The 25237-nt window shown below is 37.7% G+C and overlaps 1 protein-coding gene across 1 annotated transcript in view; it reads left to right on the top strand.

The window, feature by feature from the left end:
- KCTD16 (potassium channel tetramerization domain containing 16) overlaps window positions 1-25237 on the top strand; it is a gene marked incomplete at both ends in the record, with an annotated part of 288776 nt that overhangs the window by 223670 nt on the left and 39869 nt on the right. The gene's annotated exons all lie outside the window — the stretch shown is intronic.

The following is a 25237-nucleotide window of genomic DNA, read 5'->3' as shown; positions in this document are numbered from 1 at the left end:
GCCATCATCAAGAAATCTAGAAACAATAAATTCTGGAGAGGGTGTGGAGAAAAGGGAACACTCTTGCACTGCTGGTGGGAATGTGAATTGGTACAGCCACTATGGAGAACAGTATGGAGGTTCCTTAAAAAACTAAAAATAGAACTACTATATGACCCAGCAATACCACTACTAGGCATATACCCTGGGAAAACCATAATTCAAAAAGAGACATGTACCAAAATGTTCATTGCAGCTCTATTCACAATAGCCCGGAGCTGGAAACAACCTAAGTGTCCATCATCAGATGAATGGATAAAGAAGGTGTGGCACATATATACAATGGAATATTACTCAGCCATAAAAAGGAATGAAACTGAGCTATTTGTAATGAGGTGGATAGACCTAGAGTCTGTCATACAGAGTGAAGTAAGTCAGAAAGAGAAAGACAAATACCGTATGCTAACACATATATATGGAATTTAAAAAAAAAAAAAAAGTCATAAAGAACCTAGGGGTAAAACGGGAATAAAGACACAGACCTACCTGAGAACGGACTTGAGGATATGGGGAGGGTGAAGGGTAAGCTGTGACAAAGCGAAAGAGAGGCATGGACATATATACACTACCAAACGTAAGGTAGATAGATAGTGGGAAGCAGCCGCAGAGCACAGGGAGATCAGCTCGGTGCTTTGTGACCGCCTGGAGGGGTGGGATAGGGAGGGTGGGGGGGAGGGAGACGCAATAGGGAAGGGATGTGGGAACAGATGTGTATGTATGACTGATTCACTTTGTTATAAAGCAGAAACTAATAAAAAATAAATTAAAAAAAAAAAAAAACCCATGGAAAGAATTTGGGCAGAGGAAATGAGATTTGTGTAATCTGCTTTGGCCTCTGTTCTATTCTAGCATCTCCAGCAACTCTCCCTGCTTCTTTTCCTTGGTGGTTTTAAGCTCTACTTTGTTATTCTGGTTTCTCAGGCCTTTTCCCAGCTGTGGTGTGGCAGGCCACAAGGGCAAGTCTAAGCTTGCGTTAGCCACTTACTTTTAGTTGGAAAATCTTGTTCAGAATATACATGAAGAAATTATTTGTGCTTTAACTCTGAATGACTTAATGTGGATGTTTCCTGACTGGTTCTTAAAATCAGACAAATCATTTGATCTCAAAGTGAAATCAAATGATTCTCCCAAGCCCTGCTTCTCCCTGCAAGGAGGTGACTTATGATATGTCTGAAGAGGGTGCTCCTCTGAGCCCAAACTTGTATTCATACCTGGGCTGTGTGTGAGTCTGTTGGCCTGGGGAGTCAGGCAGGCATCTATTTGCATGGGTTGACTTATAAGGGGGCTTCTGTATGTTAGCTAAAGGAGTAGGAAGTATTGTTGCATGGGTGCCTAGGGTCTGGAACAAGATAGAATGACATGTCATGAGTACTCCAGCTTACTCCTTGGACTGGGTTGGAATGCCAGTAGGGTAAGAGAGTGAGCCAGGGCTGAAGGAATTTGTTTTCAAAGGCTTAAGTGAGAGGGTGTGGCAGAGAGACAGAGAGAAGGTCACTATCACTGCATGGACGTTACACTTACTTTTGCAGATCTAAGACTGGCAACTTAGGGAACATCCATACGGAGCATGGACATTGGTTGCAGAAATGATAAACATGAGAAATGTAAGTAGACTTGAGCACATCAGAGTCAACTCTGGGGATCCCCAGGAAGAAACTGTGGGAGACTCTGATGAGGAGGGTCTGAAGCCTTCCAGAACAAGTTTGAGTAGGGTTTGAGTCATCTTACCTCATTTGTACTTAAAGGCATCTGAGATACTAGGTTCGCCATAAAAGCCCTGGGCAGGAAAACATTTATCTATATGTGCGGTGGAACTTTAATAAAAAACCTGGAGTGGGTCCCCTGGTAGAATTTCAGTCAATGTCCCTCATCTACTTATCACATTCTCTGACTCTTAAATGTCATCGAAAATCTCTGCTTTCTGAGTGACAAAGCAGAGAATGTGAGATTAGAACCAAATTGCCTGGCTAAACTCCTGGCTGCTTAGTATGTAAAATCTGAAAGTGCCATTAGCTTTGCTGAGCTGATAATCATCAAGGCTGTGGTCTAGCGTTTGTGAAAGAGAGGCCAAGACCAGGCTCTCTGAGCTGTTGATTTCCATCTAAACGTTCTGTTTGATTGTGTGTTGATTTGGGAATCTGACTGGTGTGCCATGCCCTCATCCTCCCACTTTACTTAGGAAGCTTGAAAGTTAGAACATCCACATTTTAAAAATTTCAAACAGATCCACAAATGGAAGTATTTATGCTCCCCTATTTCCGTGAAAAATACAGCAGACTGTACTGAAAATTTTCGGCAAGTGCTGTTTATGCTTATTGCATGGCACAGGTCCGTCTCAGCTCTGTGTCCAAGTAGTACATCCCTGTGTGTCTGATTTGGATGTCTGGTTGGAGAAATGAATGATGCTACTGAACAACATCAAAAGTCAAATTCACCCATCATCGTTGTCTATGAAATGAATGATAAAGAATCTTATATAACGGGGCGGGAGGAAGAAAACAATCTAATACCCAACAATAGGAGATTTATTAAGTAGGCTATGGTATTCTATAGAATATGTTGCTATTTAAAATGACATGTTTAAGAAGAATATCTAATAACATGGGAAGATACCTATAGTGTGATGCTAAGTCAAAAAAGTAGGTTACAAAGATGAATATATACCTCCATATGGGATGTTCCTAGCCCTTGATATGTAGCAGCATTAAGGCTGTGCTTGCTCCTTTTATAGACACAATAGGTCTTTTCTTTTCCTTAGACTACCTGGAAGGATGCTGAGTTAATTGGCAGTATCCTCCCAAGCTCATTAGTCCACGTACAACTTCCTCAGAGCTTGCATTTCCACCGGTTCTGACTCAAGACCACTTGAAATAGATAAAATGGTGGTCAGCCATCCTTTCCTTTGTCACTTATCTGTTACTCAGAATTTTGAAAACAATTGTAGGCACCAATATCCTGCTTATCGTCTGCATGCCAGCACTTGTATAAAAGCCAATTACAAGGCATTTGTCATTGGTTTTATACCATAACTTGATAATTTTATTTAGACAGGGGCATTTTGTGTTGATAAATCTAGGTAGATTACCAAGTCAGAATACATTTATTAAAATACCAATTAGATATTGCTCCCTCATCCATCATAAGACCTTTAATTCTTGTGTGGTTTTGGCGGGGTGTTCCAGGAACCATGTTCACCTGAGTAAATGACTTAAATCAAATCGGCATTTTGCCAGGATTACCTTTCTTGAAATTTCAAGGCAAGCCATTCTTCATGTATTCTGTGAATAATAAGCAATATCGTTTTCAAGCCTTACTACTTCATTGTTGGGATACAGCATGGGAAATAGCAAGTCTAGGAGGCTGAAGCTGAAAGTGGTTGTTTTCCAAAGGGAGATAATCTCCCAAGGTGCTTACGGACTTGGAAAGAGCCCAACCAGTGACACGAGCACAGCGGAAAGTGGAATTAGCAACAGTTAGGGTCTGGAGGAAGAGATGGAGCCAGTGAGAAGAGCAGATGCTATTCCCTAAATGATTGTTTTGGATGTTCTTAAGATGAACACAATGTCTTTTCCCTCCCCTCTCCCAACTTTTATTTTCTGCCAAAACTAGTTGACAAGAATAATATTTCTTTTTTCCTGAAATGTCTTTTCAGGATTGGGTATTCTGCTGCTTGCTACCTGCCACTGACACCTTGCATGAAAACATCTGCAGCAGGTGGCAGTAAAAGAGCTTCTCCTGAAGGAGAAAACAGAAAAGAAGACAGGAGTTGGGCAGGAAGGAAGGTAAAATATGAGGAAGCAGAGATGAGAAAAATGGAATAGACTGATTTGAAGAAAAATTCTTTAGTAAATCTTTATTGAGCACTTATTTGGGGCAAGGCATTATGAGTGTATTTGGTTGACAGTGTCAAAAATGAAACGTGAGCAAGCTCAAACAAGAGATAGAGTTTATTGGAAGGATACTGGTGTAGCTTACAGAATACAGAGAAGAGAAGAAAGCTGGGTTCCCTATGGCTTCTGTTTCCCTCTATAAATTGCTTTTATTCTCTTTAGCAACGGGAGGTTCCTCACTGAGCACAAGGGAACATGGCCTCAGGCAGTGAACTAACACCACTTTATTTGAGTGACCTAAGATTTGACAGCTCAGCTTAAACAATCTTGTGATGGACTCTGGCCCAGCCTGAGTCACATACCTCCCTTTAACCAATCACGTTGCATTGGGGGGATGGTAGGCTATGATTGGCCAGATCTGAGTCATGCACCCATCCTTGGCTGGTGGCAGGGTACCATGATTGACAGTTACCATGAGAACCATGTTTTGAGTTGGAGAGAAGATATTCCTCAAGGAAAGAAGTGTTATAAGGAAAGGTGGGAGTGGGGATGGGAAGTGATAGCAAACTCTCCCTGAAAAACAATTGAAGGGAACTAAAATGAGGAATACAAAGATGAGTAAGGTAGACAGAGATACAGAGATATACACTGTCCTCAAGGAATATATGTCCTGCCAGGGAACTAAGACATATTCACAAATACCTTTAACATCCAGAGATGAAAGCAAAAAGTGAAAGAAAAGAGAAAAATGAGGAGAAATAGACAAGAGAAAAGAAGGAAATGTGTTGAGGAGGGAGCCGATAGGCGTAGCTTTTATGGAATAACAAATGGATGAGGTTGTAAGATGACTAAAATGATAGCAGTGGGAAAAGAAAAAAAAAACAGTAAATACAATATGAAACGTACAAGCTCAGCTAGTCTACACAATATCTTAGAGGACATGGTCCCTGTGCAAGTTCCTTGTGTGGTCATTTTTTTAAAACAAAGCAAAGCAGCAACACAAGAGACCTCATTTTCCCTTCTTACTTTGCAAATAAGCTTATCTTCCAGTTACTAGTTGGCTTTATTTTATATTCCATGGACATAACTCACTGTTTCCTTAAAATAAAAAGGTGAAACATTTGGAATAGGAATTGCTGACAAACCAAAATGGCAGAGAACACCCAGGATAGAATGCTTAGGAAAGGGGTGGGGCTAGGTCAGGCAGAGTGAGAGAGAACGAGGTCTCTGTGTTTGTCAGTTTGGCTTTGGCAGATGCATTTTACTAGGAGCCACAGGCTTGGCTACTATGCCAGGCTGTGATACCAGCTTGCTATGTGGCCTCAGGGAAGTTATTTCACTTCTCTGGACCTCAAATTTCTCACCTCTAAAATGAGAGAGATTGAATTAAATCAGGGATGGCAAACTGTTTCATCATAAGTGCCAATTCTGAACAATTAACTATGAGAAGGATTATGTCTGGGTTCAGTGAGAAAGATTTCAAGCAACGAGACGTAACGTGTTAAACCATCAGCTGTCATTAGTGCGTCAGTGGGAATTGGTTTGCTAGGATTTTTCCATGTGAGAGATGAGGCATTTTCCTCCTGGGGAAGAGTATGAGGAAACTGGTCCAGCCTCCCATCCATGCAACCAAGCCGAGGGTCTCTCCATCTTTACTGGCAACATCTCTGGAGTGAGATTTTCATATATCGCTTTCCCAGTTAACACTTTATAGTGGTTTGAAGCTGTGTTTTGATACATAGCTCCTTGAGAATCTAACGGTAGTCATGGATCTCCTACCAAAACACATAAATATCCCCTTTTTTTGCATAAAATTTCAGGGGTTTCATAGTCCTCCTAAAGACCAAACATATAGCCCCAAAGTAGCCTTCCAGGACCACTGATATTAAATGAAATAAAACTTTAACATCATGTCAAAACATTTGTAATTATAAATTGTGAAATTAGAAAAAAATATTATGTATTTTAATCAAGTTACCTCTGTCAAAACTAAGTAGCAGCCCACCTGCCTATATATACTACATGTTTAGCTCCTTCAGTAGGAAAAATTCAAGGATTTCTCTTTTAAATGACTGGTTGTTTCACTTAAGTAGGATAGCAGTTGAGTTAAGTAGTCAGTCACTTTATTTTTATTTATTTATTTATGACTGTGTTGGGTCTTCGTTTCTGTGCGAGGGCCCTCCCTAGTTGTGGCAAGTGGGGGCCACTACTTCATCGCGGTGCACGAGCCTCTCACTATCGTGACCTCTCTTGTTGTGGAGCACGGGCTCCAGACGCCCAGGCTCAGTAGTTGTGGCCCACGGGCCCAGTTGCTCCGCAGCACATGGGATCTTCCCAGACCAGGGCTCGAACCCATGTCCGCTGCATTGGCAGGCAGATTCTCAACCACTGCGCCACCAGGGAAGCCCAGTCAGTCACTTTAGAGGTGAAGAGACTTGCTTTAGTTTTTTCACAAGTACAAGGAAGTGGTTAGACTAATGGCCCCTTAAGGTTGGTGTCGGTTATAATGCACTTCACATTCTAGTGTACAGTTAACTAATTCACCGGCACACCGTTTACTAATGGAATCAAGTTCAACTCTTTAACTCAGTTTGTGCAAGTAGATGAGTGGCTCTTCAACCTAGTGGGCTTACAAATCACCTGGCATGTTAAAATGCACATTGCCAGGTCCAGAGCACAAAATTTGGGATCTCTGAGTATGTGAGACGGGCCAAGAAATATGCATTTTTAAAACATTCTCCTGGTGATTCTCACGCAAGTGGTCCCAAGGTCCCACTTTGAGAAACATGGCACTCGTGTGAGGCAAAGATCGTGTTTTTGTTCTGATACAATACCTCGTATAAAGTAGATCATAAGTGCTCATTAACTTGAATTATTCCTGCTTTAGTGAATCATGGGAAAATTGCCTGGGCTCAGAAACATTTGGCAGAGTGTTGCACACCATAACATACGAAGCAATGGAAAATGTTAGCACCAAACCATATGTCTTAGGAATCCCAACTAAATTTCCTACACGATGTTTTTTCAGTATGTTGATCATTTTAAGCTGCTCATTTTCTAATCCTGAAAAAGGAGCCATGAACGTTCTATAATTCAGTAAAAATGAAATAGATGATGTGGTGACTTCCTTTTTTTCCTGTTATTCTAATGCACCTTGCAAATAGAGGCTTTTTGATGATACGGACATTTAGGTCACCTTAGTGCCATTTCATCAGTGTTTGAAACTGCTCTGGTTTTCTTTTAAAAATAAAACCAAAATCGTCTCTTTTTTTCTTTTTAAACTGTGAGTAGGATGCTTTTCAAATGAATCACTAGAATAAAGGTATATGGAATCACATGTGTTCACTCCTTTTATGTGCTAGGAATGTTGATAAGTGCTTTATAGCTGTTGTGCTGACTAAGCCTCACGGACAACCCCTTAAAGAAGCAATTGTTATACCCATTTTATGGCTGAAGTTATGGATTCAGAGAAGTAAATTGCTCAAAGTCGCCCAGCCAGTAGCCAGTGGAATTGGAAATTGTCTTTATTTAACATTTTAATGACCCTTTTCCAGCGTACTTGTGTTATCAGGACTTACTGAAGTGATTCCTTGGAACAAACTTTGTGTATCATGACTATAATTTGTCAGTGGTCCACCTGGACCAGAGAGAATGTTTTGTATTGGATCAGATTCATACTCTAGTGGCAAAGACTAAAACAAAGGCTGATTGTGTGTGTGTGTGTATGTGTATAAATCTCCTTGATATTAGGGGAAAAAATAGGTTACTGATAAGACTTCAGTTTTTCCAAATTGCTTTCATCTGCTAATCTAATTTTATTATTATATGTATTATCTTCTAAGTCAAGCCCAATTTTTCTTGAATTACCTCAGTTGTCTTTTCCTATCACTTTTTATGTTCTCATTATGTGCTAGCTACCAGTATATGTATATACATACACACACATACATACATACAGTTAGTCTTCATAGTTGACATAGGAGATAGACATTATTGCCATAATTATTCCCATTTTACTCCTGGAAGAACAGATTTGTAGCAAGATCAGATGATTTATTCAAGGCCAAACATTAAGTAGCAGAACCAGGGTTTGTTCTCGAGTCTGCCTGACTTTGAAAGCCTGTTCTCATAGCTTCTTACGAGCTCTAGCAGGTGTCGCAAACTCGAATGCCAGACTAGGCATGAAAATGAGTGTACCTGGCAGGAGTAAAAAGAAGAAATTACTTGGCTCTTTTGGTCACTTGTCTGTTTTTACAGTTTCAATAGGGACCTAGGAACAGAGAAATGTTTCTCTGCTATTAGAAAATTATAGGTCAAGGGCAGTAATAAAGGACAAGCGATGTCCATACTTGGCATTGAGAAGCGATGGGGAGTCTGCACTGCTCTGAAATTGGCCATTTAGAGGAGCAGCCATTACTCCTCCCAAGCCAACTGCTGCATGAGAACATAATGATCTAGGGGAACCAGATTTTCTGAGTTTTCAAGAAAAGTTGTAACTCTAGATTTTTATGTAACATCTCTTAATTTTTAAAAATTGTCTCAGGTTTTTTTTTTAGTTTTAAAATGTCAGCTAAGTAAAATAAGTCTGCCAGCCAAATCAAATCTCTAGACCACTTATTTTCTACCTCTGTAATTATTACTTATTTGACATTTAAAAATAAATAGAAAACCAGTGTATGACATAGCAGTCAGCTTTTCTGACTTCCCAAGTAGACCATGATAAGTTCCTCTTCCTTCTGCTTTATTAAATTCCCTCATTCTTTCGTTATGTGCCTGGTAGAGTTAACATGTCTACAGTAATGATGATGTTTGAAGTCCTTAAAACTTGGTCTTTCTTGTTCTAAATATGATGTCACGCCCTTCTGCTTATGAAAAACAATGTGGCAGTGTAAATTATTTCTTTGTCGTTGTAGTCGCTGTCATCAGGTTTTTCAGATAATGCCTTCTCTTGGTTAAGAGCCTGTCAGCGGAAGCCGCTGCCCCTGTGTGCCGCGCTATCATCTGCTGATGATGCTGGCCCAGAAAGCATGTGGGAAGTGGTTCTTGCCACCCACGGACATCACCAGTAGACAGAGCCCTCAGCTCTACTAACCTGTGAAATTGTTTCCCACTTTCCAGCATACTAAAAGCTAATTGCTTTCTTCAATGAAACAAAACTATCCACTGAGCCAGTTTGTTGAGCTGGGAAATTACTCACCTGTGACAGTTGGCTTATCTCTCGGGTTTTTAAAGAAATGTTAACTGTTGGGATGTAATTAACCTTGAAGAGTGAGCTGACCATGTGGACAACTTTACCTTTCTGAGCGATCTTTGTCTCTTATTTTAAAACCCGAAATCTACTCTCCATCTGAGAAGTGATTTCCCTTTACTTGATGTTAGTAGTCATGTTTTTATGGTTGATGCAGGGATTAATAGTTCAATTAATTACATTTCACAGAGGAAACAACAATATTCGTAAACATAATATTCAGTACATGGATGTTAAATGAGGGAGGAATGTGTAGCTCATGAAACACTATTGCTGATGTGAATTATGGTAATCCTCTTAAAAGGCCAGAAGGAGGGAAGATTAAGCTCTCTTGGCCTCCTGCTTCATCTCATTTACTTACACCCCTGTTTTTCAATCAGTTTTCGTGTAATGCTCTACATGACACCCTTTTGGATTTGGTACAAGGAGCTGATAATGTTTTGCAGGCATCAAAGCTGATTCCTTCATTCTAGTTGAAGTGATTAGAATACTGGCCTAATTAGTATCTGAAATACATGTCATAACACGGTTGGATATAGTGGTAGTTACTATTCAGTAGGTCACATAAAACACTTCATTCTGCATTTTTAATATAGCACACGCTGTGCTCAGGCAACAGAGCAAAGGTGCCTTTAGTCAGAGTATCAACACATATTCCCTAAAGATGAAGGCTATTAGCTGGATGGACCGTCTCTGGGGAAATAAGAAGAGCAGAGTTCGTTGTGTCATTTCAAAGTGGAAAAGGGAAGCACACGAGGAGGGGAGCTGAGAAATGTGCTGTGGGGTTTAGGTGGGGAGGGGGCCAGAGGTGAGCAACAGAGAATCTGTGGGTTCACAGTTTTTTGGGTCTCTTAAAAAGATGTTCAGGGCTTCCCTGGTGGCGCAGTGGTTGAGAGTCCGCCTGCCGATGCAGGGGACACGGGTTCGTGCCCCGGTCCGGGAAGATCCCACATGCCGCAGAGTGGCTGGGCCCGTGAGCCATGGCCGCTGAGCCTGCGCTTCCGGAGCCTGTGCTCCGCAACGGGAGAGGCCACAACAGTGAGAGGCCCGCGTACCACAAAAAAAAAAAAAAAAAAAAAAAAAAAAAAAAAAAAAAAGATGTTCATACCATTGTTTTTCATTCTTACTTTTTTTTAGCTTCATAGAAATGGTAGTTTATTGAAGAAAAATAACACCATATGAAATTGTATAAAGGAAAAACTGATAGTTGGTCTTTTACCCTCTTCATTCTGCCAAACAGATAAGACCTTGGTTAACGTACTTTACCTCTCTGTAATTTGCTATGTATCCTTGTCTATAAATCAAATATAACAGTAGTATCACCTTCATAGGTTTGTTGTGAGGTTTAAATGAATTAATGTATGGAAACAGCTTACAGCAATGTCATTTCAGATCAGTGTATCTCTCTGTCTGTTGATCTAATTTATCTGCTAACTTATTTCTCCACTTGCTTTTCACCAGACCAATGTATCAGGAATGTCATTTCATGTTCTCACATAGAAACTATCTCATTCTTTTAACATCTGCTTTATATTTCAAAATGTGAACACACTGTAGTTATCAGTCTTCTTTTAATGAATATTTACATGATTACCATTATTAGGCTATTACAAACAAAATTCTGCAATAAATATCCTTGCACATATACCCTTTCTACACTACCAGAAATGGGATTACTAGGACAAGGGATCTATGTATTTAAGTTTGATAAATATTACCAATTGTCTTTTAAACCAGCTGAGTTGACTTACACTTCTGTTAATAGTATCTGAGACTTCCCTTTTCTCTACATCAAGGGAAGTGATTTTGTTGTGTGGTACTCATGAGTACCTTGTCGTGTGTGTGTGTGTAGTTTTATTTTGACTCCACTCTCTGGCACACTGCTTTCAGCCATCCACATACCCAAAAGGCAAAGAGCAGCTGTATTTGTGGGAGCATATTTATAGAGCTGCTCTATCTAGTTTTCCAGGGAAACAACTTTGGTTTTAACTTGGTGACCTGTTGTGCAGATGTGACTCCAAAGTAGAAGTAGTCCACGTCTTGACTCTTCTCTTCCTCTCTGCTGTTCTAAAGCTAAAGTCCTATGGGACTTTAATGAGTGTTTACTCTTTAGAAGAGGCAGACCTAGTGTAGTGGCAAATGGAGTTGACTGCCAACCACCAATTACAATTACCTGGTTCCTTAAATATCTCCTGCACTGCTCTGCCGTAGTGTGGAACATTCTCCCCTTAGGATTTAATTTTCAGGGACTGTATGAAAAACTGCACTTTATATCTTTGTCCTCCCTTTAATAGGCTATTGTTTTTGGCCTAGGGAACCAGTATCATGGAAAGAAAACTGATCTTGGGGTCAGGAGACCTCGATTCTAGTCCCAGGATAGCAAGTAGTTAAGAGACTAGAGGTCTGGGTCCAAATTCCACTCTGACCATTACTTCCTAGGAAATACTGGGGAAAATATTTAACTTTTTGAAGATTTAAGTTCTTCCTGCATAAAATGGTTATAATAACATTTCCTACTTCTATCGATCAACATTCTTGATTATAGGTAATAAAAATGGAGTCTGGCTGTTTTAAGCAGAGGGACTTTTTTTGTAAATGTATCAGGACTTCTCAGATTAATAGGAGGCTATAGATTCAGTTCTAGAAAACAGGCAAGAATTGGGCTCCTTGGAATGCTGGCCACAGGCACAATCTGGCTAGGGTGCCCTTGGTCTCCACTGTGAATACTTATACATTATTCGTATTTACACCATTTCACCAAAGTTTGAATTTCTGAGGGTAGTAATCAGTTGGCCCAGGCTGAATTAAGTACTGTGATACCCAGGCTGCCAGGGACAAGGAAAAGGAGTAACTGCCTCATTTGTCCTCTATGATGGAAAACATGATGCTGCCTCCAACAAGACCATGAAGGAAGAATAATGGAGTGATTAATAGCATAGATTTGGGATCTAGATGCCCTGGGTTCAAGTCCTCGCCCCAATCCTTAATCCATTTGTGCTTCATGGGTACAATGAAGATGGTTAAGATACGTACCTCGTTAGAATTATCCTGAGGATTGAATGCATTGATAGGTGTCAAATTCTTAGAACAATATCTGACATATAGTAAGCTCATCAGAGTTGTCTCTTAATATTATTAATTTTCTCAGATAGGAAGGAGTTAATACTGGATAGCCAAACACAAACACAAAAACTGACAAACCTACCCCACCAATATCAACACTTACACATAATAAACATTCAATACTGATGGCAGTTTTTCTTATTGCAATTTATGAATTCCAGCTCTGCAACTAGCTTGTTTTCAACAGCCTGGGCTATTATTACCTTCTTCATCTGTAAAATGAGAGGGTGGCACATGACATTTAAGGTATCTGACAATTGTAAAATACTATGAATGGGACTCAGGAAAAGGCAGAGAGACTGTTGGGAAAAGATGGGGAATGTTGTGCAATTTTGTTGCCAGTTAAGATAGGCACCAGCCACGTGTGGCTGTCGAGCATTTGAAATGAGGCCAGTCTCTACTGAAATGTGATGTAAGAGTAGAATACACGGTAGACTTCAAAGACTTCATGCAAAAAGAAAGAATGTAAATCATTATAATAGGAATTTTTGAACTATTGGTTACATGTGGAAATGATATCATATATATATACATATATATATGGTTAAATAAAACATACTATTAAAATTAAATCCCCCCATTTCTTTTTACCTTTTTTTAATGTGGCTACTAGAAAATTTAAAATGACTTATGTGGCTCACATTATATATCTATTGGCCAGTGCTGGGCTAGAGCAGTTACATAATTGAATAATCTGGAAACAGTTTAATGTTTGAGCCCTATATTAGTCAAGATATTTTCATTTTCAGTTGACAGAAATCCAACTCAATTTGGTCTAAAAAATAGGAGTATTTGGAATATAATGGCTCATCCATAACTGAAAAGTACAGGAATAGCCTATCGTCAGACTTGACTAGAATCTAAGAACTAAATCTATGTCATTAACACCCTGTGTGAGCATATATGTGAACTCTGTGTGTCCATCTCTTTGCTCTGCTTTCCACTGTGCTGGCCTCACTCCTAGGCAGGTTCTCATTTCACGGTAACCACAGCACTAATACATCTAAAGCTTTATAGCTCCTAGTCTAGGAGAACAAGAGATGGTCTCATCCCCTTAGTTCCAACAAATCTAGCTTGGGTCATGTGCCCAGGCTTGCACTAATCACTGTGGGATGGCATATTATGCCTTGATTAGCCAGACCTGGCTCACCGGGCACTCTCTGGATCACAGTTGGAGACAGTCATTTGAGCCCCATGGTCCGAGAATGAGGATCACCAAGAAAATACGGTTTCTGTTCCTAGAACTAATCAGAATGGCTTGCTGGGCAGGGAAAATCAATCATCAGAGGCTGTCACGGGGAGAAAGAGGGTTCCTCTTCCTCTGTTCTTTATCTCATGCTTACCTCTAAGTCATCATCTTCCACTCTTCCTCACATACTTCATCCAGTCAGTCACCAAATCCTATTAATTTGCCTCTTAGACAGCTTCATACATAACCCAACATCCCCTGCTCTTACATTAGCTTCCTATCTGTTCTCTTTAGTTTTCATCTCATTTTGCTGAAATACAAAATCTACTTTCCACACTACTTACAGAGTTATTTATTTAATTAATGAAACATTTTTTTAATCATGGGTGTAGAAAACTATACAAAACAAAACGTATGACAATGAATTATTCTAAAGCAAACATTTTTGTAACCACAACCAGGTGAGACAAATAGAACACTGCCAGACACTCTAGAAGCCCCTTCCATGAGCCCCAGTCCAAACACAATCCCTTTGTTCCCCCCTGTAACTTTTATACTAAAGTTAAAACCACCCTAACTTTTATACTAAACATTTCCTTGACATTTTTATAGTTATTTCTCCATCTTTCTTTGCATTACAATTAAACTATTAAAAACTCAGGCTTCTTTTTCTTAAATTTTTTATTGGGGTATAGGTGTTTTACAATGTTGTGTTAGTTTCTACTGTACAATGAAGTAGAGTTCCCTGTGCTATACAGCAGGTTCTCATTAGTTATCTATTTTATATGTATTAGCACATATATGTCAATCCCAGTCTCCCAAAATATCCCCTTTCCCTTCCCCCTTGGTGTCCATATGTTTGTTCTCTACGTCTGTGTTTCTATTTCTGCCTTGCTTACAGGGTCATCTGTACCATTTTTCTAGATTCCACATATAGGCATTAATATATGATACTTGTTTTTCTCTTTCTGACTGACTTCACTCTGTATGACAGTCTCTGGGTCCATCCATGTCTCTACAAATGACCCAATTTCGTTCCTTTTTATGGCTGAGTAATATTCCATTGGATATATGTACCACACCTCCTTAATCCATTCATCTGTTGATGGGCATGTAGGTTGCTTCCATGACCTGTCTATTGTAAATAGTGCTGCAATGGACATTGGGGTGCATGTGTCTTTTTGAGTTATGGTTTTCTCTGGGTATATGAAAAATATTCTGTAATGGCCTAAACTGGAAAAGAAGCTAAAAAAAAAAAAAAAGAAAGTGGATATATGTATAACTGATTCACTTTGTTGTACACCTGAAACTAGCACAACACTGTAAATCAACTATACTCCAATGAAAATTTTTTAAAAATTAAAAAGAAAATGAAGGGTACAAAAAAAAAAAAAAAAACTCAGGCTGTTTGAACTGTGGAGTTTCTTAGAGTTTAGATTTGGCTGAATGTAAACACATCAAATAATTCAATAAGCTCCTCTGCCCTTTGTATTTTCTGCAAAATAGTAGCTGCGTCTAGAGACTGGATCTGACTCAGAGTAGATTCCTTGGCTAGATTATGATGACACATATCTGGTTGTCTTTCATTTTGTGATTAGTAGCCATTGATATTTAATACCTATTTCTATTAAGTCATTGTGATTTGTAAAATAGTGACATGCTGATTCTATTATTTAATTTTTAGTTATTTTTAACCTTTTATTTATATAAAACTTATGTCATAAAAGTCATCCATTTAAAATATACAATACAAAGTTTGAAAAATATATTCACGTGGTTATGAAAGCATCACCATAATCTAATTTTAGAATATTTTGTCTCCTCTCAAAAGAAACCCTGTACTTATTAGGAGTTATTTCATATCCCACCCTCAAGCCTTAGGCAACCACTAATCTGTAGATTTGCCTATTCTGAACATTTCATATGAATGGAATCATACAATATATGTTATCTTGTACTTGATTTCTTTCACTTAGCCTAATATTTTTAAGGTTCTTTCATGTTGGTGCATGTATCAGTACTTCATTTCTTTTTAATAATGAATAATATTCTGTTGTATGGATATGCTGTATTTCATTTGTTCATTTATCAGTTAATGGATATTTGAGTTCTCACTTTTTTCTCTATAACAAATAATGCTGCTATAAGCATTCATGTACACATTTTTGTGTGGACATGTTTTAATTTCTCTTGGGTAATACTTACGAGTGGAATTGTTGTGTTATATAGTAACTCTATATTCAACTTTTTAAGAAACTGCTAAACTGTTTTCCAAACTGGCAGCACCATTTTACATTTCCACCTCTGAAGTATAAAGTTTCTCCACATCCTTGTCAAAACTTATTATTATCTGACTTTCTGATTATAGCCATCCTTTTGTGTGTGAAGTAATATATCATTCAAGTTTTGATTTATATTTCCCTAATGACTAATAATGTTGAGTAGTTTTTCAATGTGTTTATTGACTAAGCGTAGATCTGTTTTGGAGGAATGTCTATTTTTGTCTTTTGTCCATTTTTAAATTGGGTTATTTACCTTTTCTTTGTTGAGTTGTGAGAGTGTTTACATTCTAGATACAAGAACCTTATCAGATACATGAACTGCAACTATTTTATCCCATTCTATGGATTATCTTTTTCACTTTCTCAGTAGTATCATTTATAGTACGTAGTTGATCATTTTGATGTAGCTCACTTTACTGTTGTTGTTGATTGTGCTTTTAGTGTCATATCTAAGAAACCAGTGGCTAACACAAGGGTAAAAAGATTTATCACTCTATTTTTTTCTAAGAGTTTTATATTTTTAGCTCTTACATTTAAGTTTGTGATTTTGTTTTTGAGTTACCTTTTGTATATTGTGTGAGATAGAAGTCCAACTTCATCATTTTGCATGTGGATATCCAATTGTCCCCATACCATTTGTTCAAAAGACTTATTTTCACATTGGTTGTCTTGGTATTCATTGAAAATCAGTAAATATAAATGTAAGGTTTTATTTATGGACTCTCAATTTTATTCCATTAGTTTATATATCTATCATTATATAGTATCACACTGTTTTGATTATGGTAGCTTTCTATTAAGCTTTGAAATCAGGATGTATGAATCCTTTGACTTTATTCTTCTTTTTCAAGGTTGTTTTGGTTATTCTGAGTCCCATCCATTTCCATATGAATTTTATGATCAGGTTGCCAATTTCTGGAAAAAAACACATCTGGGATTTTGATAGGGATAGTTTTGAATTTACAGATTTATTTTTGGAGTATTGTCATTTTAATAATAGTAAGTCTTTCATCCATGAACATTTCAGCATTTCATTAAAGAAGGTTATTTAGATATTCTTTAAATTCTTTCAACAATTTTTTTTTTTTTTTTTTTGCGGTACACGGGCCTCTCACTGTTGTGGCCTCTCCCGTTGTGGAGCACAGGCTCCGGACATGCAGGCTCAGCAGCCATAGCTCACGGGCCCAGCCGCTCCACGGCATGTGGGATCTTCCTGGACCGGGGTATGAACCCGTGTCCCCTGCATCGGCAGACGGACTCTCAACCACTGCGCCACCAGGGAAACCCTTTTTCTTTTTTTTAGTTTGCAAGCCTTGAACTTCTGTTGTTAAATGTGTACCTTAGGGTTTTGTTCTTATTGATGCTATTGTAGAGGAAATTGTTTTCTTACTTTCATTATTGGATTACTCATTGCTACTATATGAGAATTTGATAGATTTTTTTCTGTATTGATCTTGTATTCTGACACAGTGCTGAACTTGTTTATTAGGTCTAATAGTTTTTTTCCCCTAAATTTCTTTGAATGTTTTTTATATAAGATCATGTCATCTTCAAATAAATATATTTTTACAATACTTTTTCCTCTCTAATCTGGATGCCTTTTATTTCTTTTTCTTGTCTTGTTGCTCTGGCTAGAAACTCTAGTACATGTTGAATAAAGTAGTGGGGGTTGACATCCTTGTCATTTTCCTAATCTTAGGGAGAAAGCATTTATTCTTTCACCATTAAGGATGATGCTAGCTGTAGGTTTTCTGTAGATGTCCTTTATCAGATTGAGAAAGCTCTGTTCTTTTCTAATTTGTTGAACATTTTAATCAAAAAAGGTATTAGATTTTGTCAAATGCTTTTTCTGTATTTACTGAGATGATGTTATGGTTTTTAGCCTTCATTCTATTAAGTAATTTATTACATTAATTGATGTTTGAATATTAAATCATTCTTACATTCCTGAGATATATCTGCATTGGTTGCTATGTATAATGCTTCTTTACATGTTGCTGGATTGGGTTCGCTAGTAGTTTGTTGAGGTTTTTGTGTCTATATTCATAAAAGATATTTTTATGTTATTTTCTTTCTTGTGATATCTTTGTTTGATATCAGGGTATATTGGCCTCGCAGGTTGTATTAGGTAGTGTTCTCTCCTCGTCTGTTTTTTGGAAGAGTTTTCAAAGGATTGGTATTACTTCTGTGAATGTGTGGTAGAATTTATCAGTAAAGGCATCTTAGCCTGGGCTGTTCTTTGTGGGAAATTTTTAAACTGATGATTACATCTCTTTACTTGGTATAAAACTATTCAGATTTTCTCTTGCTTCTTGACTCAGTTTCAGTAATTAGTGTCTTTCTAGGAATTTATTCATTTCATGTAAATTATCTAATTTTTTGACATATAGTTGTTCGTGGTAATTTCTTATAATCCTTTTTTATTTCTGTAATGTTGGTAGTGACATTTCTTCTTTCATTCCTGATTTTAATAATTTGAATCTTCTCTACTTCTCTACAGTTTTTGTTTAGTAGAGATAAATACTTGTTAATTTTGTTGACCTTTTCAAAGAACAAACTCTTGGTTTTGTTGATTTTTCTCTATTCTTTTTATTCTGTATTTTATTTATTTTTGCTCTAGTCTTTGTTATTTCCTTTTTTTGAATTTTCCTGGGCATTGTTTGCTCTTCTTTTTCTAGTTTCTTAAGTAAAATCTTAGGTTACTGATTTGTGATCTTATTTTTTTAATGTAGTCATTTACATATAAATTTCTGTCTCTGAGGAGTGATATAACTAAATCCCATAAGTTCTGTTATGTTGTATTTTCATTTTCACTCATCCAAAAGTATTTTCGAATTCCCCTTGTGATTTCTTTTCTTTAACCAATTGCTTTCTTAAGAATGTTTTGTTTAATATTCACAGACTGATTTCTAATTAAATTCCATTATGATTGAAAACAAGCTTTGCATGATTTCAATCCTTTTATATTTCTCAAGACATTTTATGGCCTAGCATATGTTTATCCTGGAGAATGTTCCTTCTGCAATTGAGAATAATGTATATTCTGCTGTTGTTGAATGAAGTATTCTATAGATTTTTAGATTTAAGCTACTAAGTTGTTTAAGTTTTCTATTTATTTATTCTTCCTAGTTTGTTTTAACAATTTTTGAAAGTGGATATTGAAGTCTCCAACTACTATGTTGAGTTTTCTTCTATTTTTTTTTCCCTTTCTAGTCTGTCAGGTTTTGCTTCATATGTTTTGGGGATATGCTGTTCATTGCATATACAGTCCTCCACTGGTATCCATGGGGGAATTGGTTCCAGAACCCTCAGTGGATACCAAAGTCTGAGGATGCTCAAGTCCCTTATATAAAATGGTGTTGATTTGCATATAACCTATGTACATCCTCCTAAATACTTTAAATAATCTCTACATTATTTATTTATTAACATTTTTATTGGAGTATAATTGCTTTAAAATGGTGTGTTACTTTCTGCTTTATAACAAAGTAAATCAGTTATACATATACATATGTCCCCATATCTCTTCCCTCTTGCATCTCCCTCCCTCCCACCCTCCTTATCCCACCCTTTTAGCTGTTCACAAAGCATCGAGCTGATCTCCCTGTGCTATGCGACTGCTTCCCACTACCTGTCTATTTTACATTTGGTAGTATATATGTCCATATATACACTACCACTCTTTCACTGAAGGAGAAAACTTACCTCAACATAATTCCCACTTCATATCTCACTCTTTGTCCCAGCTTACCCTTCCCCTCCCTGTGTCCTCAAGTCCATTCTCTACTAGGTCTGTGTCCTTATTCCTGTCTTGCCCCTAGGTATTTCATGACCTTTTTTTTTTTTTAGATTCCATATATATGTGTTAGCATACGGTATTTGTTTTTCTCTTTCTGACTTACTTCACTCTGTGTGACAGACTCTAGGTCCCTCCACCTCACTACAAATAACTCAATTTTGTTTCTTTCTTATGGGTGAGTAATATTCCATTGTATATATGTGCCACATCTTCTTTATCCATTCATGTTGATGGACACTTAGGTTGCTTCCATCCTGGCTATTGTAAATAGAGCTGAAATGAACATTGTGGTACCTGACTATTTTTTAATGATGGTTTTCTTAGGGTATATGCCCAGTAGTGAAATTGCTGGGTCGTATGATAGTTCTATTTTTAGTTTTTTAAGGAACCTCCATACTGTTCTCCATAGTGGCTGTATCAATTTACATTCCCACCAACAGTGTATGAGGGTTCCCTTTTCTCCACACCCTCTCAGGCATTTATTGTTTGTAGATTTTTTGATGATGGCCATTCTGACTGGTGTGAGGTGATACCTCATTGTAGTTTTGATTTGCATTTCTCTAATGATTAATGACGTTGAGCATTCTTTCATGTGTTTTTTGGCAATCTGTATATCTTCTTTGGAGAAATGTCTATTTAGGTCTCCTGTCCATTTTTGGATTCGGTTGTTTGCTTTTTTTCATATTGATATGCATGAGCTGCTTGTAAATTTCAGAGATTAACCCTTTGTAAGTTACTTCATTTGCAAATATTTTCTCTCATTCTGAGGATTGTGTTTTCATCTTGTTCATGGTTTCCTTTGTTGTGCAAAAGATTTTACGTTTCATTAGGTCCCATTTGTATATTTTTGTTTTTATTTCCATTTCTCTAGGAGGTGGGTCAAAAAGGATCTTGCTGTGATTTATGTCATAGAGTATTCTGCCTATGTTTTCCTCTAAGAGTTTGATAATGTCTGGCCTACAATTAGGTCTTTAATCCATTTTCAGTTTACTTTTGTGTACGGTGTTAGGGACTGTTCTAATTTCATTTTTTTACATGTAGCTGTCCACTTTTCCCAGCACAACTTACTGAAGAGGCTGTCTTTTCTCCATTTTATATTCTTGCCTCCTTTATCAAAGATAAGGTGACCATATGTGCGTGGGTTTATCTCTGGGCTTTCATCCTGTTCCATTGATATATTTCTGTTTTTGTGCCAGTACCATACTGTCTTGATTACTGTAGCTTTGTAGTATAGTCTGAAGTCAGGGAGCCTGATTCCTCCAGCTCCATTTTTCTTTCTCAAGATTGCTTTGGCTATTCAGGGTCTTTTGTGTTTCCATACAAATTGTGAAATTTTTTCTTCTAGGTCTGTGAAAAATGCCAGTGGAAGTTTCATAGGGATTGCATTGAATCTGTAGATTGCTTTGGGTAGTACAGTCCTTTTCACAATGTTGATTCTTCCAATCCAACAACATGGTATATCTCTCCATCTACTTGTATCGTTTTTAATTTCTTTCATCAGTGTCTTAAATTTTGTGCATACAGGTCTTTTGTCTCCTTAGATAGGTTTATTCCTAGGTATTTTATTCATTTTATTGCAGTGGTAAATGGGAGTGTTTCCTTAATTTCTCTTTCAGATTTTTCATCATTAGTGTATAGGAATGCAAGAGATTTCTGTGCACTAATTTTGAATCCTGCTCCTTTACCAAATTAATTGATTAGCTCTAGTAGTTTTCTGGTAGCATCTTTAGGATTCTCTATGTATAGTATCATGTCATCTGCAAACAGTGACAGCTTTACTTCTTCTTTTCTGATTTGGATTCCTTTTATTTCTTTTTTTTTCTATGATTGCTGTGGCTAAAACTTCCAAAATTGTGTTGAATAAGAGTGGTGAGAGTGGGCAACCTTGTCTTGTTCCTGATCTTAGTGGAAATGGTTTCAGTTTTTCACCATTGAGGACGATGTTGGCTGTGGGTTTGTCATATATAGCATTTATTATGTTGAGGAAAGTTCCCTCTATGCCTACTTTCTGCAGGGTTTTTATCATAAATGGGTGTTGAATTTTTTCAAAAGCTTTCTCTGCATCTATTGAGATGATCATATGGTTTTCTCCTTCAATTTGTTAACATGGTGTATCACATTGATTGATTTGCATATATTGAAGAATCCTTGCATTCCTGGGATAAACCCCACTTGATCATGGTGTATGATCCTTCTAATGTGCTGTTGGATTCTGGTTGCTAGTATTTTTTTTTTTTTTTTTTTTTGGTGGTACGCGGGCCTCTCACTGCCGTAGCCTCTCCCATTGCGGAACACAGGCCCCGGACGCTCAGGCCCAGCGGCCATGGCCCACTGGCCCAGCCGCTCCGCGGCACGCGGGATCCCCCCAGACCGGGGCATGAACCCGCGTCCCCTGCACCAGCAGGCGGACCCCCAACCACTGCGCCACCAGGGAAGCCCTGTTTGCTAGTATTTTGTTGAGGATTTTTGCATCTATATTCATCAGTGATGTTGGCCTGTAGTTTTCTTTCTTTGTGACATCTTTGTCTGGTTTTGGTATCAGGGTGATGGTGGCCTCATAGAATGAGTTTGGAAGTGTTCCTTCCTCTGCTGTATTTTGGAAGAGTTTGAGAAGGATAGGTGTTAGCTCTTCTCTAAATGTTCGTTAGAATTCTCCTGTGAAGCCATCTGGTCCTGGGCTTTTGTTTGTTGGAAGATTTTTAATCACAGTTTTAATTTCAGTGCTTGTGATTCGTCTGTTTATATTTTATATTTCTTCCTGGTTCAGTCTTGGCAGGTTGTGCATTTCTCAGAATTTGTCCATTTCTTCCAGGTTGTCCATTTTATTGGCATATAGTTGCTTGTAGTAATCTCTCATGATCCTTTGTATTTCTGCAGTGTCAGTTGTTACTTCTCCTTTTTCATTTCTATTCTATTGATTTGAGTCTTCTCCCTTTTTTTCTTGATGAGTCTGGCTAATGGTTTATCAATTTTGTTTATCTTCTTAAAGAACCAGGTTTTAGTTTTATTGATCTTTGCTATCATTTCCTTCATTTCATTTTCATTTATTTCTGATCTGATCTTTATGATTTCTTTCCTTCTGCTAACTTTGGGGTTTTTTTGTTCTTCTTTCTCTGCTTGCTTTAGGTGTGAAGTTAGATTGTTTAGTTGAGATGTTTCTTGTTTCTTAAGGTAGGTTTGTATTGCTATAAACTTCCCTGTTAGAACTGCTTTTACTGCATTCCATAGGTTTTGGGTCGTCATGTTTTCATTGTCATTTGTTTCTAGGTATTTTTTGGTTTCCTCTTTGATTTCTTCAGTGATCTCTTGGTTATTTAATAGTGTATTGTTTAGCCTCCATGTGTTTGTATTTTTTACAGACTGTTTCCAGTAATTGATATCTAGTCTCAAAGCATTGTGGTCAGAAAAGATACTTGATACGATTTCAATTTTCTTAAATTTACCAAGGCTTGATTTGTGACCCAAGATATGATCTATCCTGGAGAATGTTCCATGAGCACTTGAGAAGAGAATGTATTCTGTTGTTTTTGGATGGAATGTCCTATAAATATCAATTAAGTCCATCTTGTTTAATGTATCATTTAAAGCTTGTGTTTCCTTATTTATTTTCTTTTTTGATGAATTGTCCATTGACGAAAGTGGGGTGTTAAAGTCCCCTACTATGAATGTGTTACTGTCGATTTCCCCTTTTATGGCTGTTAGTATTTGCCTTATGTACTGAGGTGCTCCTATGTTGGGTGTATAAATATTTACAATTGTTATATCTTCTTCTTGGCTTGATCCCTTGATCATTATGTAGTGTCCTTCTTTGTCTCTTGTAATAGTCTTTATTTTAGAGTCTGTTTTGCCTCATATGAGAATTGGTACTCCAGCTTTCTTTTGATTTCCATTTGCATGGAATATCTTTTCCATCCCCTCACTTTCAGTCTGTATGTGTCCCTAGGTCTGAAGTGGGTCTCTTGAAGACAGCATATATACAGGTCTTGTTTTTGTATCTTAGCCAGTCTGTGTCTTTTGGTTGGAACATTTAATCCATTTACATTTAAGGCAATTATTGATATGTATGTTCCTGTTCCCATTTTCTTAATTTTTCTGGGTTTGTTACTGTAGGTCTTTTGCTTCTCTTGTGTTTCCTGCCTGGAGAAGTTCCTTTAGCATTTGTTGTAAAGCTGGTTTGGTGATGCTGAATTGTCTTAGCTTATGCTTGTCTGTAAAGGTTTTAATTTCTCCGTCAAATTTGAATGAGATCCTTGCTGGATAGAGTAATCTTGGTTGTAGTTTTTTCCCTTTCATCACTTTAAATATGTCCTGCCACACCCTTCTGGCTTGCAGAGTTTCTGCTAAAAGATTATCTGTTAACCTTGTGGGGATTCCCTTGTATGTTGTTTGTTGTTTTTCCCTTGCTGCTTTTATTATTTTTTCTTTGTATTTAAGTTTTGATAGTTTGATTAATATGTGTCGGCGTGTTTCTCCTTGGTTTTATCCTGTATGGGACTCTCTGTGCTTCCTGGACTTCATTAACTATTTCCTTTCCCATATTAGGGAAATTTTCAACTATAATCTCTTCAAATATTTTCTCAATCCCTTTCTTTTTCTCTTCTTCTTCTGGGACCCCTATAGTTCGAATGTTGGTGCGTTTAACATTGTCCCAGAGGTCTCTGAGACTGTCCTCACTATTTTTCATTCTTGTTTCTTTATTCTGCTCTGCAGTAGTTATTTCCACTATTTTATCTTCCAGGTCACTTATCTGTTCTTCTGCCTCAGTTATTCTGCTATTGATCCCTTCAAGAGAATTTTTAATTTCATTTATTGTGTTGTTCATGATTTTTTGTTGCTCTTAGTTCTTCTAGGTCCTTGTTAAACATGTCTTGTATTTTCTCCATTCTACTTCCAAGATTTTGGATATCTTTACTATCATTATTCTGAATTCTTTTTCAGGTAGACTGTCTATTTCCTCTTCATTTGTTAGATCTGGTGGGTTTTTACCTTGCTCCTTCATCTGCTCTGTGTTTCTTTGTCTCCTCATTTTGCTTAACTTACTGTGTTTGGGGTTTCCTTTTCACAGGCTGCAGGTTCATAGTTCCCGTTGTTTTTGGTGTCTGCCCAGTAGCCTAGGTTGGTTCAGTGGGTTGTGTAGGCTTCCTGGTGTAGGGGACTAGTGCCTGTGTTCTGGTGGATGAGGCTGGATCTTGTCTTTCTGGTGGGCAGGTCCACGTCTGGTGGTGTGTTTTGGGATGTCTGTGACCTTATTATGATTTTAGGCAGCCTCTCTGCTAATGGGTGGAGTTGTGTTCCTGTCTTGCTAGTTGTTTGGCATAGGGTGTCCAGCCCTGTAGCTTGCTAGTCATTGAGTGGAGCTGGGTCTTGGCATTGAGATGGAGATCTCTGGGAGATTTTCGCTGTTGAATATTATGTGGAGCTGGGAGGTCTCTGGTGGACCCATGTCCTGAACTTGGCTCTCCCACCTCAGAGGCACAGCCCTGATGCCTGGCTGGAGCACCAAGAGCCTGTTATCCACATGGCTCAGAATAAAAGGGAGAAAAGAAAGAAAGAAAGAAAGAAAAATATAAGATAAAATAAAATAAAAATTATTAAAATAAAAACCAAAAAATATTTATTAAAAAAATTTTTTAAGTAATTAAAAAATAAAGAAAGAAGAGAACAATGAAACCAAAAAACAAGTTCACCAATGGTAACAAGTGCTGAAAACTATAGTGAAAAAAAACC

Source organism: Hyperoodon ampullatus, assembly GCF_949752795.1.
Source record: "Hyperoodon ampullatus genome assembly, chromosome: 4".
Lineage (NCBI taxonomy): Eukaryota > Metazoa > Chordata > Mammalia > Artiodactyla > Ziphiidae > Hyperoodon > Hyperoodon ampullatus.
This window is presented reverse-complemented; position numbering and strand designations above follow the sequence as displayed.